Source organism: Dipodomys spectabilis, unplaced genomic scaffold, assembly GCF_019054845.1.
Source record: "Dipodomys spectabilis isolate Male_0828 unplaced genomic scaffold, ASM1905484v1 ptg000046l, whole genome shotgun sequence".
Lineage (NCBI taxonomy): Eukaryota > Metazoa > Chordata > Mammalia > Rodentia > Heteromyidae > Dipodomys > Dipodomys spectabilis.
Genome location: NW_024870723.1, coordinates 2379614 through 2394244, shown reverse-complemented (window position 1 = coordinate 2394244; position 14631 = coordinate 2379614). Strand labels below are relative to the sequence as shown.

The following is a 14631-nucleotide window of genomic DNA, read 5'->3' as shown; positions in this document are numbered from 1 at the left end:
ACATATGTAAATAAATAAAAAATAAAACAAAATCCCTCATCCTGGACACATTCTAGGACACATGCATGGGGCCAAGCATGGTGGTAGAAGTTAGCTAAATATTCCTTTCCCCTTATATTTTGGCTTTGGGGCAGCTGATTGTAAAATGAGTCTAGCTCTATGCCGCGGACTGGCTCTGTCGGGACGACGGAGGACACCTAGGGGAGGAACCTGGAATGGGGGGGAGATGGCAAACAGACAACTCACACACAAGAGGAGTGGATGCTGAGTGCGATTTAATGCAGAGGATAACAAGCTTTTATAGCAAAAGTCTTCATGAGAAAGGGCAGAAGGTTACACAATCTTGCTGCATGGCTTCATTTTTGGGTGGTCACCAGCTGGTCACCTGATAGGCACTTGTTTCCGGCTTATCTCTAAGAAATACAATGATTACGATGTTTGTCACCAATTAACCATTACCTATCTTTATAGAGGCCTTAACTTTCCCATAAGATCTTTCCTGTTTCTTCTTTAATAGTAAACCTCAAGGAGACCTAGATCTAGCAAGTCTCTTAGTAAATAAAAGAGAGTAGCAGGAAATTCTTTCTCCTAAATAGTTATCTCAGCAATTGCCATACATTCTTTCTGTTCTAGCTGAGCCTACAGCTTCTTGCAACTTTCTTACAAACAATTCCTTCTGCTGAAGTGACTTCATGAAACCCCCAATACTTTTATATTTACTTATGTTTGTCTACTAGCCTCCATAAGAGGGGCTTCCAGGGTAGCACTTAACTCTGGTGAGTTAGTCATATTTTTAAGACACTCATCAGATTTTGGAGTCGTCAACACTCTTAAGAAAGAGCTTTGAATAAAGGAATGTTGAGCATGAGTAGGTACAAAGAGCAGTAGAAACAGTAAAAGATTAATAGGCACTCTTATGAGGAAAAGAAAGGCAGAAACACATCTTTCCCAGGGGTTTGCCAGCCTTTCCAGGAGTAGGCCTCTTAGAAGCCCTATTCTCCGAGGTAGACTTCGGTGAAGTCCCAATACTTGGAGATGTCTCTGTAAAGCCCCATTCTCTGAGGTAGACTTCGGTGAAGTCCCAATACTCAGAGATAGGTCTCTGAAGCCCCTTTCTCAGGTCTGAAAGATGGTTTCCCATGCTAAGCAGACTCCACTGGAGTAGGCGTGGCAGCTCTATAGTAGAGTTTTTACTTAGAGCGAGCACGGAGACTGGAAAAGGTTAAATATAATCTGGACACCTTCTAGTCTGCAGCATGCCAGTGAGGAGAGAGCCAAGTTATTTCTTCTCAGAACCAGGCCAAAAAAAAAAAAAGATACAGGATGTGGTTCATTAAGCACAAATAGGCCCATGAGATTGCATTTCCACAATATGAAATTACAAAAAAAAAAAAAGCATTTGTTCCCCGGTTTAGATGGAGTCCATCTGGAACAGAACACCCTAGTCTTTTTTCCTATTGGTATGCACCAAGAATAATAATCCTTCGTATGTGCTCAGTGAGTGTATCTCACAAAGCACTTTCACATACATTATTTCATCCAATTTACTCCTCACAACAAGTCTGTAAGGTAGGCGGTGTTATCTGCATTTTTCATGCTTGAGGAAACTAAGGCTCAGAAGGGTGATGTAACTTGTCGGAGTTCACACCAGGGAACTTGGCAGAGCAGGGATTTGAACCCAAGCTGCTTTAATCACAAAGTCAGTGCTCATCCAACTATACCACAGCAGCCTCAGAGAGCTCTTTAGACGTTGGCATCAAACCCAAGGGAACCATTTGCTCTCTTGTTCTGTGCCTCTTATCACAGTTGAAAGAAGTGAAGAAAGCTAAGACGGAGAGCTTAGATCTCAGCTTGGACAGGCATGGAAAGACTCTCTTCACACACCAGTACCCCTCTGCACAGGTTGCTTCCAACTCTTAGCTTTGGGGGGGGCATCATTAGCACATAAAGTCAAGCCTTTAAAAGGCAGAGCTAGAGGAGCTCTTGGAAATATCTAAGTCAGTCAGGCCTACACTTCTATTCATACCATGGTAATGAAATGGCAGTGCCTTCCTGGAGCACTCTGTGGAAGGACATTCTGAGCCAGGACCAGGCACAGTGGGAAAGGATACAACCATTGTTTAGCAATGTCTGGCTGGGAAATATCACACCGAGGAAGGATCAAATCTCGAAATACAGATTAAATTTAAATGATGGGCCAGTTTGGCAAGGTCCAAGGACTAGTTGAAAAAGTAGCTTCATTTCATGTGGTTAAGAAGACAATGGGAGATCCTGTGACTGATGGTTATCTAGCTGGCACTCAGAATAAGAAATAATTGCTAATATGAAAACCAAAGGTTTTCCTTTCTTCTCAGTCATTCCCATTAAATAGGTGGGAAAATTAAGGTCAGTTTATGTACTATTAGGACCTGCAGTTGCAAAGGAAGAAATGTAATAACCAGATAGAAGTATCCTTTTCTCTTCTGTGTCCTGAAAAGAGAGCAGATTCCAATTTCTGGTTGTCAGAGTCCCCTATATACTCATAGATGATGCCCATTTTCTTATGTAGGAGACCTGTATGTGTCCATTACATTCCTACCCGAAGCTCTGAGGACTCTCCTCATCTATTTTCTCCTGAGGTGAAGCAATGGGAGATTGACACTGGTGTAAACTTGAGTCTATTCAAACTGGGGCCAAACTACACTCACCTGCCCACGTTGCAGTCCTAGGAGTAGAATGCAGAGTGTGAGGTAGCAGGATTGTGAGGTAGGATGCTTCTGAGTCTGCAGTCTCACTCTAGAAATGGAGAAATTCCCTAGACACACATTTCTCAAAGGAAGCCATATATCAGAAGCAGGATTGGGATTCAAATAGAGTATGACTCCCTTTGTTTATCCCCCATCTATAGAAGTATGTTGATATAGTTTATATCTCAATATCTTTGGGAGACATAGTTTATATAGCGCAAAATAAAAGGTAAATTTTTGAGCCTTCTCTTTCAGTGGCGACTTCATGCCAAGCAAAGACTGGATGATTCCAAAAGAAAACATGAATTTCAATTAATTTGTTGAGAGTGTTGGGGTTTGAACTCAGGTTCTCATGCTTGCTAGGCTGTTACTGTACCCCTGGAGTCACGCCCTCTGTCACTTGAACCATGCCTAGCAAGTTTTCTTTTTCCTTTAGTTAATTTTTGGAGTAAGGTCTCATTTATGTACAGGCCAGCCTGATCCATGAGCCTCCTATTTATGCTTTCTGAGTAGCTAGGATGACAGGTGAATGCTAATAAGCTCAGCTTTTATTGGTTGAGATGGGATCTTGCAAAGTCCCCATCTACCCAGGTAGCTTTGAATCATAATCCTCCAGAACCCACTGCTCACGTGACTACCGAGGATTACCAGAAGATGCTCTCAAGTGAAACAAATCAGAGGGAACCATTGCCTCCACTTTCCAGCTCAGTCCATTTTCCTATTGCAGTTCCACTTTGTGATGTAAGAAGGAAGCTGGTAAGAAGAACAGAATGTGACATAGCTTGTTGGTACTAATTGTGACCCAAAGTGTTAGCCCGGATATACACGTACACACACACACACACACACACACACACACAACACTGATACCTCGACCCTAGTATTATTCAAAAACACATCAAGTTCCACTAAGGTACTGTGCTAGAGGCTGCCATAAATTAGATAATGCTCCAATGGCATAGAGCTCATTTTAGCTTTGGTAAGAGAGGTAATAGAAAAGTCACAGTATGTAATGTGTAAATGTGACAGGAGATAACACAAAATTTGACATGCTCACCTCTGTCAGCGAGGTGGTCAGTGAAGGCATCATAGAATACTTAGAGGAGGAAGGGTTTAGATCAAATAAGGTGGGTAGGGTTTAGGAAGATGTTTCAAATAACAAAAGAAAAAAAATAGACACAGAAAGTCCCTAGGATAAGAACAAAAAAGTGCAGCTAGAGCAGAGTTCTTGGGAGGGAAAGAAGTATAGGAAACGGTTGGTGTGACAAATAGGTAAAAAAGCAAATTCTAATGAGATTTATAAGACAATATACTTTTACTAGGAAATATTTAAGAGCATTAAGATGTGTATATTATTATGATTAGCATTTACAAAATTCAGACTTTTACTCAAGTGTTGAGTAGGCTTGACTTGGAAGGAGGTGTGTGGGGGATGCCAGAGTTGACCCAGTCTATTCTGGGGTCGGAGTGGTGGTTCAGTTGGTAGAGCAAAAGAGTCAGGTGCCAAGTTTGAGTCCTAGTCTCAGACCAAAAAATAAACAAAAATTACAAGAAGATATAAGCTAATAAGGTACAGCAGTGTTTCAAAGGGGGAAATTTTAGCTTAAAAGTCAGTAGCCTAAACAATGCTTGATAAGAAATGTACTCATTACCTTGCTCATGTCATTATAACCCCCCTGTATGGTATTTTCACAATAAAAAACTTATTAATAAAAAAATCAGTAGCCTTGAAGATGAAAAGAATATATGAATGTGAATTATTATTTATTATAGTTAGTAATTATGGTTATTAGTATGATGTATCAGTCTGCTTTACATCACTATAACAAAATACCAGATGCAGGCTACCAAGGAAGAAAAGGTTTCTTTCGCTCAGTTTTAGTTCGAAGTTCTAGGTCAGGTAGGTTCCAGTGGTTTGATCTCCAGTGAGGGCAAAAGATAGCAATCGTAGAAGCTCATGTTAGAGCAATTGTGAACCAGAAAACAGAGCTAGTTGAGATCAAACAGGCTTTATAACAACCTTCTAGTAAAAACTACCAAGGAGTTCCCATAAGAACTACCATCCATGCTGGGAGCAGGTGGATCACACCTGTAAGCATAACTGGTCAGCAAACTGAGATCTAATGATCGTAGTTCAAAGCTAGCCTTGGCAGGAAAGTCAGTAAGACTCTTATTCCAGAAAACTGGAAGTGGTGCTGTGGCTCAAAGTGGTAGAGAACTAGCCTTGAGAGAAAGAGCTCAGGGATGGCCCCAGGGCCCTGAGTTCAAGCCCCATGACGAACCAAAAACAAACAAAAAGGGCATGGCCAAGAACCACCCACTTGGCTCCACCTGCCCAAGGTTTCGCCTCACAACAGTGATGTTGTAAAGGACCAAGCCTTCAACCATCATGGCCTCTTGGGGAACATTCAAACCAAGCTCAAATCACAGTAGAAGAGAACTTTATGACAGAATGATGGCAGGTGGAAGGTCAGAGGTGAGCATAAAGATTAGAGATGATTTCAAGCTTGGATGAATGCTGGTGTTTCTTGAGTGGACTAAGGAAAGAGCGTGAGGTATGGAAGTGCTAAATCTATGTTTCCTAAGTATCAAATGGGCAATTGGATAGATGCCAGTCTGGTGATTAAAAACAAGGTAAAGCAATCTGCAAAATACAGATTTGGGATCTAGTTAAGTAGGAAATTAAAATCTCAGAAGGCAATAGATTCCCAGATAAAAAATTAAGTTCTCTCTTTTCCAATTTGTTTCCCTATGGAGTCCTTTCCTTCCATCACATTTTCTGACATTTTCTTGAGTCTTTCCAAGGGGCTGATTAACTGGCCAACTTATACTTATACTAAATATTAGTACAGTGAATAACAGCTTCATACATATTAAGTGGCTGGAGTTAATGTCCATTTCATGAACAGAATCTGTGGCTACTACCACCAAAGTAGAAAGGAAGAATACACACTTTCCAGGCTTTTGCTTAATTATTTGCACCTTCCATTTAGCTAACAGTTAGCTTTATATAAAGGAAATGCTTTTGTATGTGACCTTTCTTCTAGCGTACCAATTAGTAGTTTTATTCTCCTGGGTCAAGCCTCTAAATCTTGGATCAGGAGAAAGCATATTTGAGCCACATTATTTTCTATTTAGCTTTATTTTTTTAACCATCCATCAAAGAAGTTTCAGATCCCAAGGCACAAGAGATTTATTCTTTTACTACACTAAATATTAAACACCACTTTACCAAATATATGGCTTTGTTCCATAGTGGCTTAAAAATTACACTTAGAACATTTTCATTTATCATATTAGAAAGCCATCTCCAATATTTAACTCTGAATGTATCTGTTGTCACTCTAAAGTAGTGTGATGGGTCCTCAGTCCTCTACCAATATTGGGACTGCCAGTGAAGGGGGGGGAGGGTGAACAAGAGGAGAAAAGTGAGAGGAGAGTCCAGGGAGAAAGAGAGAGGAGAGAGAAAAGAGAAAGAGGAGGAGGAGAGGAGCGAGGGAAGAGAGGAAAGAGAGAAAGGAGGACAGAAGAGAAGAGGGAGAGGTGGAGAGAGGAGAAAAGAAGATATGAAGAGAGAGGAGTAGAGAGAGAGGAGGAAAGAGGAGAGAAGGGGTGGGAGGAGAAAGAAGGAGGAGGAGAATAGTGAGGAAGAATAAAAAGATGCATTGTAGCCAGGCACCAGTGGCTCACACCACTAGCTACTCAAAAGGTTGAGATCTGAGGATCACCATTCAAAGCCAGCCCAGGCAGGAAAGTCTGTAAGACTCTTATCTCCAATTAACCATCAGAAAACCAGAAGTGGTGCTGTGGCTTAAGTGGTAGAGCATTCACCTTCAACTGAAGAGCTCAAGGACAATGCCCAGGCCCAAAGTTCAAGTCCCATGACCAACCAAAAAAAAAAAAGATGCATTGTTCACATATTGAAGCTTTTGGGGAGAGATTCAAGGGTGTTCCAAGCAGTTCCAAATATAGCTCAAGAGGTCAAGAGGACTGGAAGACTGGCTTGGCTATTATATAGTGTATGTGGAAGGAGGGGGCAGGGAAGTAAGGTTGGTAAGGTTGGTAAGGTTGGAGTAGGTGTCAGCATGCCATTAGGGCTTGTGTGGTTTAGACTTGTCTTTGGTTTTAAATGGGGAAGCAGTTAGGCTTTCTCTACCTATCAGATATAAGACTGGAAAGGAAGGATGGAACAATGAACCTAGCTTCAGCAGCAATTCAATATGAAAATGGAGTCCAAATCTTTATTACAATTCACCTTCAGCACTGTGTCGACGACTGTTATAAGCAATCCTTTAAGTGAAGCTGAACTTGTTTCAGGAAGCCATTATGTCTCTCCATGACACCTGCATCCTAAGACTGATACAGGAGGTGAAAGTCCCACTGAATGTCTTTACAATAGCCCAATGCTGCCTATCAGGAGAAGTGAAATAAGTAATATCTGAACCCTGAAGAGTATGAAGAATGTCTTAGTGAGACCCTTCATTGTAAAATGTACTAGATGTAGAGCTGTGCTTGATTTGTACTTTGGATGTCTGTGAAGAAAGAGAATCACGGGATACTTTTCCTCCCAAGAGGCAATTTTGGATAGGGAACTGGCTTTGCTGTCATTGGCATGCGCTGATGAGCAGCTCATTGGCAGTGGTCCAGGAGATAATCGAGCTATGCAGCTGGGGCTGACAATTGACCAGAGTAGCCACTGCTAAAAGGACCACACATGAAGTTTGGCCAGTGGTGCCGACTCCTAGGATGTCACTATCAGTGACATCCCTGATAAAGGCAGAGGATCAGGACTTTTCCAGCAAGCTCCATCACATCTGTTGGTGCCAATCACACCGATAAAGTCTCTCAGATCCCTTGGCTGTGAACTCAGTTGACCCCTTACGTCCACGATGTTTGGGAAAGAGGGCAGATTTTACTAACACGCTGGCATTGGGGGCTAACGATGAGGATGGCTGCTGTGTGACGTAAGGGGTCAGACAGCACGTGTTTGCTAGGGGCGGTTTTAGTAGCAGATCCAAAGCCACATTACAAGAGGCCATTAACAGGACATCAGGAATCAGTGAGGCACTCCTTCAGTCTTTTTGACAGGATTACTGCAGAACGTCAAACATTCAGAATTCTGTCTTGATTCAGCCACAAGCAATCACACAACCAGCATACAATACCATCCACTCAGATGTCCTGCCTCCATAGCTCCCAGGTGGACCTGGGGTTCCCACAAGTACAGATGCATTAGGCCAAGTTTGGCTGTGTGGGGTGGCAGACTCAGTGGCCATGCTGGGTACTGTTTCTATAGCCTAAGGCATAGTTGGCAATTGATTATGGAGGGTCACAGATTGAGGGCCTGTGACATCAGACCTATGACCTATGGCCACCAGGTATGGTCCACAGACTTCCAGAAGCAACTAAAGACTTTTGTTGCAAGACTGTATTGTAATTCTAGAACCTTCTGTTGAATAGGAGCCCAACCAAGTTGAAGGCCAGTTTGTGTTTCTTTTTTTCTGTAGGCCAGTTTATAATAGTATAAATGAGCTTAAGTAAAATTTGTAAATGAGTAATACGTCTTTTCTAGAACTTCCAAAGGCTTTTTTTTTTTTTTTTAATATTGGGCTTTGTAACATTACTATTTCTTGAAAATCTAGGGGTGGAATAACAAACAATAAGCTAAATCACTAATTACTCAATAGCATGTACTATTTATCATACAATGCTCTATTCTTTTTTTTTTTTTTTGGTCGGTCATGGGGCTGAAGTCTTGGCTTCGGTGCTATCTCTCAGCTCTTCAGTTCAAGGCTAGTGTCCTACCTCTTGAGCCACTTGAGCTTTTTTCTGCTTATGTGGTGCTGAAGAATCAAACCCAGGGCCTCAAGCATGCAAGGCAAGCACTCTTCCACTGAGCCAACTTCCCAGCTCCTCTATCCTTTTCTGTTGTGGTTTGTTTGTTTGTTGATACAAGGTCTTGAGATATAGACCAGCTATGGTTGGGACTCACTTTGTAATCTGGCCCCAAATTCATGAGCCTCCTGCCTGAGCACTGGGATGACAATACCTGGCTGGTCTATCCTTTTTCACGAGCTCTTTTGTGAATGTTTCTATGTCCTCAATAAGTGTGTTAAATGAATCTCCTCATGGGGGAGGAGGAGGTGATCAATGTGATGTCATTATTGAGCTCTTAGAAAAAGTTGAATGTGATCAAGGTTCTGTCAGCACAAACTGTGCTGAGTGGCAAACTGGCTGATAATCTGTGAAAACAGGAAGTGAACATGGTAGTCAGGCCTATGACTACATAAGTATTTATTAGTTATTGGTTGAAGGATTAGCAGTTTTGGTAACAACTGAAATGGCTTCATAGGTAAGAAGTTCAACGTTAAGATTCCAGCAATCCACTGTGAGGTACTATTCATTATTTTTAGTTTTAAGAACAGGCTAAATTGAGCCATTAAAAGGGTGAAGCCAGAGGGATAATAACTTCTCTAAGTGGGTCTAGTAGAAGGATTTCAAACCTCAAAGGCCTTGTTTTAATTTATGATGGGCCATAGTAACTATTTTAACTAATGGAGGATGGGAAGGTCTGTGCAGTCCCATTTTGGTAAGATAGCCGTTAAGAGTGGAAGACTTAATTCAATCTTAATTTATTACTCATTGTGTCTAAGTGCCCATGGCCACTATGGCATATTATAGAATAATGGGTGCTATCTGATGGGGAAATTAGGCAGATGCTTGAGAAGAGGTATACTATTTATCCTCTTTGCATGTTCTAAAATGTCCTCAGTAACTGCCCTAAGGTGATAGAGACACCTTGTTTAAATGAGCATTTCTAAGTGAAACTCTAACTTGAGCCCTCGTATTAAGACCACAAAAATTGACAGTTGATAGATGTTAAAAAGGTAATTCAGAACATAGGTTGTAGAGGTTCAAGAGCCAATTAGCAAGCTTTTATTTCTGCTTTGCTGTTGCTGGATAGATTGCTTTAGTAAATATTGGGTTTCTGATTGGGTCAAATTATGGACTTGTTTTTTTTTGTTTTGCTTTGTCCCTCTATATCAAAGGGTTTTTTTTTCTTCTTAATAACTGTATACAGTTTGGCATGGGAGGATGAGTCCTTGTTATGCTGTTCATACATATGTTTCTTTTTGTTTTTCTGTATCATGGGATTAGAGTCTCCCTACCCCATGAAAACAGTTGCTTCATAGGGTTTCTGAACTCTGGGCTTAAGTCAGGTTTAATCCCTTGGCTATGCCGTGGGGCACCATAAATGCTTTTCCCTTTCAGGTTCAGAATATCTCTTTGATCACAGTAGCATAAATGGTAACCGTGGTGAGAGTATCTGTAAAGCCCTATTGACCCATCTATTTTCACCAGTATGGGCTAGAGCATTCCAGGCTTCCTCCACACGAGGAACCAACACACTCATGTGTGACAGGGTGTCAGGATTCCCCATGTATGTTCTAGACAATGGGGACAATTTCTGGATGGGACAAAGAACTAAAAGTCACAGAGCAAGAGTCATTCTGAGCCTAGTATCAATCATAACGTATGTGGGAATCTATACACAATTCAAGCACAGGTCTGGACAGAAAACACATGATCGGGGCTCCTTTTCTTCCATCTTTGATAGTACTAGTTATCAAAACAGACAGTTTAGCTGAGTATTTCTATAATAACTGGTAGGGCTTAGCAAAGTGGCATAGTCCAAGACACAAGCTGGCCAGTAATTAAAAACCAAAATGTATTAGCCAACCACAGAGCCAGTCAACCAGCCAAAGCAAGAAAAAGAGCACCCTCTAGTGGTGGTGGTGATCTTGGGTACTCCCTGCCTTTCCAGTCATCTCAGAGTTAAGACCTCCACCTAGAATTTGGTTGAGATGGAGATTCATGACTCTTCCCACACTGAAGCCTTATAGGGAGAGCAGTGTGGAATCCTAAGCAGGTAAGAGACCAGCCTGGCTGTTCACAGTGGCCCAGAGGTAAGGCAGGATTGAGGACACTCGTGTGTGGGCTGTGATTTACCGGATCTGAACTTCCTGTTGGTACCAAAGGTGGAAACATTGAGCTTTCTTGCCATCCTTTCTTTATAATAAATAGTTCTTTATATAAAGCAACCATGATGAGTTTTAAAAGCTGTCAGCAAACATCCAAAAATGAGTTAAGTCACTCTGGAGTGATGCAGGTATTTTAAGACTCATTTGGCTTAGGCTTCTGAGGAAAATTTACTTATAATTATTAATTATAAGCCAATGCCAGTGATTCCAAGTATGGAGATAGATCAGAAAATTGAGAGGATATATTTTCAAACTATGCTTTTGCCTTCCAACACTACCAACTCCAAGGAGATTCTGATCCATGTCCTACCACCCAAAATGAGGCCTTACTGGGTCATAGCCAGTAAGGAATGATATGGCCTTGGGCAGGAATTATTACTTATAGGACATGGACAAATGGAACTCTTTAGACTTTTGCATTTCTTCTTAGTTTCTTCACTCTGGCATGATTTTAACTTGCTGGTTCCAGTTTTTCATCCTGCTCTTCAGTGTTACCCTTTTGATCATGATATTCCCCTTTTCAAGGTCCTTTAACAGTTAGATCCTCTCAACCAAAAATAGTCTTTGCACAAACACTCCATTTCTATATTGCGCTATTTCTTACTCCCTCAAACCATTTGTACCATTTGTTTATGTATCTTGGTAACTGACTTAGTGTGGCATCCATTAATCATATAAATACTATATTAGTAAACAGTAGATGTCCTATATGTATTTAACAAGCAAGTAAATAAATAGAACCTCAGATCTCGTTACTCTGTGAAGATATGCAATGTCATTACAGTTTTAACCTGGTACACTGGATAAATTGCCAGAGGGAAAACCTAGCATTTACCTATATAGGAAAAATATAGACTTAACATAACACAGACCATTCCATGTTTTTGGATAGGATGTTGGTAACTTACTAAATAATTTTCCTCACTCATTTTATACCATACTTGTTCCAAAAAAATGTTTCCGAAGTGCTTCATAGCTTGCTAAATGTTTTATACCTATCATTTCTTCACCATAGAATGTGAAACAGAATCATTATATTACAAAGGATTATTTCTGTAGTTATTTGAGTTCATGAAGGTTGATGTGGAGGGGGAAAAAAGCCTTTTAGGCTAGTAATCTTTGAGATAAACATGCATGTTTCTAAATTAAATGTTTTTTATCTCTACATATTTATTATTTCCACATACAATTATATATATATATATATATATATATAATCTTTTCAAAATTCAAATTTCATTTAATTCTCAAAAAGCCAAGCTGCTATCTTAATTGCCTTAATCAAATAATTAGGCTTTAGGATTTAGGTGTAGCTTTCCTCACAGGACACATTGCAATAAATGAGTTTTGCTTCCCTCTGGAGATCTCACTTTTCCTCCAATAAGCTTTTTAATTAAGAAGCCAGACAGTGCTAGAAAGCACTGGTGCATTGTCAACACAGGCGTGAAATCACCTCTAGCATGTACCTGAAGATTGTGTATCCACTTGACTAAGGGAAGGAAGCCTTTCCTCCTTACATTCTTAATTAGGTACTTTTACATATACCAACACCATTAGTGTCTTTTCTCTTCATAACCACTGCCCTTTACAATGTAAACTGTCATCTCCTTTTATCAGAAAGGGAAAGCAGAGTGCAGCAGGGTAATAATTGCTAATAGTGAGATAAGGTCTTATTAGCTGGAGGAGAGAAGTCACTGGACTAAGGTTGGCCAATTCCAAACTGCAGGACTTTCTCCCTACCTCTCAAATACACACACAATTAAATAACAAGTAGCACGTAAAAACAACAAATGAAATCTCAACCATAATTTGCGCTGGTTTAAAAGATAATTAAAATCATAGAGCTCGCCTAGTTATGGCTCACACCTATAATCCTAGCTACTCAGGAGACTGGGATCTGAGGACCAAGGTTCAAAGCCAGTACAAGTAGTGGGACAGTCCATGAGACTGATTTCCTATTAACCACCAAAAAAGCTGGAAGCAGAGCTGTGGCTCAAGTGGTAGAGAGCCAGCTTCTTAAGCAAAAAAGCTCAGGGAATGCTACCAGGAACTGAGTTCAAGTCCCAGTACCAGTACAAAAACAAACAAAAATCATTGAGTTTTATGGATCTGGTTCAACTTCCTTATTTTACATGTAGAGAAACTGGTGCTAGAAAGTTAGGAAGAAGAGCTGTGACTGAGACACAACTGACATTAGAGTCCAGTGAGCTATCACTAGACTACACTGTCAGGTCCCAGAACTCCCTCACCAACTTCACAGCTGAGATGGGGCGCCATGAATATTCATGATATTGACAAGGTAAAGCCTGCAATGAGCATTTTGCAAAACAGCTTTTGACCCTACCGATCCCCTGCTGATAAAATTCATCCCAAGCATCTGCTGTTTCATACCTGTCAATTGTGGTGAGGTCCCTTGAAAGGACGCACATCCTGAGTGCAAATCAGCATCCTACTCCGATGAGGGGCAGAGAAGAGAGTCTCATATTGGGCTCTGCCTTCCATTTCCCTGTCTAGAGTTTGGGTAGCACTTTGCTTTTAAAAGGCTGTTAACTGGTATAAAGCAAAATGTGCAACTACTTAAGCTTCACATGTCCCACCCACAGAAATACTGTTCAACTTGAGCCCAGTTGAATCTGCTGAGTTGAACAATGGAGAACCCTCTTGCAGACTCAACAGAAGTCCAAAGTGACAGGACACTAGATTTCAAACACTCAGACAACACTGAGGAATAACTTATTTTGTTTACTAGCTGAGTGCCTCTACTACTACACTAGGTGCTCAATAAAAGTGGAACTAATCAGTGCTTCAATGTGCTCTACAATTACTCAGAGTAATTACAGACGGGGGGGGGGGGGGGGGGTGGCGGAGAGGAGGGATTTCGAGGAGGACAGGGATCTAACTTGTTTGCCACTAGCTTTTCTCAGACATCGCTACAAGGATTTGTCTGAGAACCTCTGTTTTGTCCAGTGTAAGCCTCAGGATTACTGGAGTCACTATCAAGTCTGGGAGATTACTAAGTAAATTAAATAAGAGAACATACTTGACATTAAGTACTATGTTACATGCTGGTATAGCTTACTATCCCTTAATAAAGCTCAGACAAGTAAGAAACAGTAGCAGTGACTTAAAAATACTAGAAACCTAAAATAGCTAGCTAGAAGAAGGAAACAGATGAAGAGATATATTCGGAAACTGGCTAAGAAAGGTTTTGTCAAAAAGAAACTACTTCATCAAGAAGGAAGGTACTCTTTAGCAAGGTTGGACCACCGGGAAACCTTTGTAACTCAATAAGAGAAGTTACTAATAGAGATGATTTACTAGGCATCCCAGGAACTAAGCCAGGTATTTTTACATTTTCTCAAACCCTTCCTAAAGGCAGGGGGCAATGCTGACATTTTCTAGAATAGGAAGTGAAGTGACTTTCTTGTCCAGGCTAAGAAGATGGAACTGGGATATTAGCAAAACTGTAGCTATGTGGTTTTTCAGAAAGTGTTCTATAGAGACACAAATGGTAGACTAGGAAGTATAGTGAGGAAAGCCCCCCACCCCAAAAAAAAAGCTGCTTCAACCGAAGTGGTTGCTCTCTGATCTATTTTATACATGATAGATTTGCATATAAGACTTTCTATGCACTTATAGGGCATATAGCCATGGTGGCATCATTGAACAAAGTAGTTTCTTGGAAGCCAGACTCTAATTCAGTCAGCATGGCAAATAGTTGAAAACTGACAGTACAAAGCAGAGCCTAAAATAAGCACATCTAAAGGAAAAGAACATCAAAACCAGATAAACCACACTTTCAGTCAGCAGATACCCACTTTACAGACAGGACTGCAGATTATAAATGGAGAGAGATCTAAATG

At 40.8% G+C, this 14631-nt stretch overlaps 1 protein-coding gene across 1 annotated transcript in view; it reads left to right on the top strand.

The window, feature by feature from the left end:
- Astn2 (astrotactin 2) overlaps positions 1-14631 on the top strand; it is an 887273-nt gene that overhangs the window by 638104 nt on the left and 234538 nt on the right. The window lies entirely within an intron of this gene.